The sequence below is a fragment of the Urocitellus parryii genome, chromosome 10 (genome assembly GCF_045843805.1).
Source record: "Urocitellus parryii isolate mUroPar1 chromosome 10, mUroPar1.hap1, whole genome shotgun sequence".
NCBI lineage: Eukaryota > Metazoa > Chordata > Mammalia > Rodentia > Sciuridae > Urocitellus > Urocitellus parryii.
The window spans coordinates 49,893,414-49,896,240 of NC_135540.1; positions in this window are offsets into that span (position 1 = coordinate 49,893,414).

Genomic DNA, 2,827 nt, shown 5'->3' on the forward strand with positions numbered 1-2,827 from the left:
AAGTTCCTGCCCTGGCATAGGCCCCGCCCCCGTCTCCCTGGGGAAGGTGGGGCCCTTGGCGCCCTGCCAGCAGAGCGCCACCTCAGCTGGTGAGCTAAGGTGGGACAGCAACTAACTAGAGTCCTCACCTGTCCCCAACTTCCTAGGAGTGAGGCCTGTGGCTGCAAAAACGAGATCCAACTATATGCTTTTCTATAAGAGACTCATTTTTACACTCAGAAGTTATAAAAGAAATCTTAATTTTATAAATTAATCCTCTATCTTAATTAACTCCAGAGTTTTAGAACAATTATCCTAGGGGCCACATTCAGGCTTCCAGCTGGCTGGAAGGAAAGGGTGATCGTGACCCTGGGCTGGCCTGAGCGAGGGGATCCCCGTTCCTGAGCTTCCTGGGAACTGGAGCAGCACCTTGCCCACTGTCCAGAGGCATCGAGGCATGGTGCAGGCCAGTTTCCCCCACCTCTAGGCAGGAGCAGCCTCAGCCCTCTTTGAAGCCACTCAGGTTCCCATGTCTACTCCTGACCTAGGAGCCAAAGACTGGCAGCCTCAGTGCCCCATGTGCACCCAGCAGTCATGCTGCGACTCCAGAGGCTGTTCTGCCCCTGGCCCCCATGGCCCGTGTTCCAGCTGCTGCTGAGTAACAGTGGTCGCTGTGCTGCGCAGGGGAAGGGTGGAGCCCTCCTTCGTTCCTTCTCACCCCCTCCTTTGCTGTTTGCTGCCCACCTCCCTGTTCATCTGTCTGGCCGGCTGGGCACTCCCACAGTGGGCACGCCTTTCCTTCTGGCACCTTCCCACTCCATGAGGCAATGCTGCTTACCTTTTTTTTTTTTTTTTTTTTTTAATTCCTTTAGAGAAACCTCCTGATTTTTCCAAACCTAAGATGGCCAGAAAGTTCTGTGTCACCAAAGGTTAGCTGAGTTGAAGAAGTAAGAACATATCCTCTTGACCTCACACGGGGACCAGCAGTCTCTGGTGGCAGAGGTGCTGTGATTGGGGTGAATGGGCCTCAGGTAGGCCATATCCTATTTATTTTTAGCAATAATATAACAGCATTAAAAGAGAGGAAAAGAATGCATCAAGGAGAGTAATTAAGAACAGAGTAGGGACAAAGAGCATGAGAAGAAGATTAACATTAAACAGTGATGAGAGGTGGGAGGGAAAGGGAGAGAGAAAGGAAATTGCATGGAAATGGAAGCAGACCCTCAGGGTTATACAAAATTACATACAAAAGGAAGTGAGGGGTAAGGGAAAAATAATACAAGGGGGAGAAATAAATTACAGTAGAGGGGGTAGAGAGAGAAGAGGGGAGGGGAGGGGAGGGGAGGGGAGGGGAGGGGGGATAGTAGAGGATAGGAAAGGCAGCAGAATACAACAGACACTAGTATGGCAATATGTAAATCAATGGAAGTGTAACTGATGTGATTCTGCAATCTGTTTACAGGGTAAAAATGGGAGTTCATAACCCACTTGAATCAAAGAGTGAAATATGATATATCAAGAACTATGTAATGTTTTGAACAACCAACAATAAAAATAAAAAAAAGAAAAAAGAATGCATCAAAAAGGCAAGGGGAAGTCCATTTCTAGCACCACCACACACACGTGCACATAGCTTGCTTCCACAGGCCAGCGCTTCTTGGTGCTCAGGACTCAGAGTTCAAATTCGGAGCTTCCCCTCCCCTAAGGGGCTGAGAACCTGATCACTGCAAATTGAACCCTTTGTACAAGAGCTCCAGAATGAGAGAGGTAATTCCTATTTAACCCTGAGAGAAGGCTAAACAATATAGAGCACTAAGTTAGATCTGGAACAGCTCCAGAGTCAGAAAGCCAAGTCTTAGGGAGCCTGAGACACCTGTGTGCTCCCTGCCACGTAGACAGCGCCCCCTAGCCTGTCCCAGCCCAGCCAGCTCGCTGAACAGTCTGCTGGGCCCCTGTGCAGGACCCTGGAGCTCTCTCCAGGGAGCACAGGTCTGCCCAGCTTCATCCGCATTTTCAAGGTCTCCTGACACCCACAGGCTACACTTATGTAAGGCTGTGGGCTGGGGCAGCTAGGGCCCTAGGGGACAACGGGCTCTGAGTCAGATACTGAGCTTCCTGCTCTTGGAGCTGCTGCTCCACTGTTCTGTGCTCGCTGGTGTCCTGGAAAGACCCCTCCTGTCTCCTGTGAGCAGACATGGCTGAGCCAAGGTGGAGCTGGTAGGCAGGGCAGGTGGGGCTGGAGGTGGATCCTCCTTGGAAAGAGAGGAGAGGGCTGCAGGTGCCACACTCGCTCCCTTCTCTCTGTAGGTAGCAGGATGGGTGGCGAGGATGCCCAGTTGGGTCAGTCCTGCCTTTGCCCCTCCAGGTGCTCAGGCAGGGCAGCCACATCCTAAAGTTCACATCCAGCCCCTGACCTTGACCTACGTACACCGCAGCCCATGTCCACGGCTTTGGAAAGGCCTAGGGCCTCTGGCTTCACTGCCATGGCCTGATGTCGGTAAGCCAGCCTGTCCCTGGGTCACACCAGCAGGGTGCCCAAACCCACCCTTAGCATCACCAGGGACGCACATGGCAGGATCCCGCCATGTGCAGAGGCAATGCCAGGACAGCCCAAGTCTGGGTAAGTGGCAGGGGTGGCAGCAGCAGGGCTCCTGAGAGGCATGCTCTGATACCAAAGGTCTGGGTGCCCGTGTGCACTACACTCAAGCGAGAGCCTCAGTCCCTGAGGTTGGGGACAAGGACCCAGGGCCCTTCTTAGTAAGCCAACACACAGAAGAGTGCTCCTAGTTTCATCCACCCCCTGCACCACAGTCAAACCTGACCTTGAGATGGTGAAAGGACCTAAGAG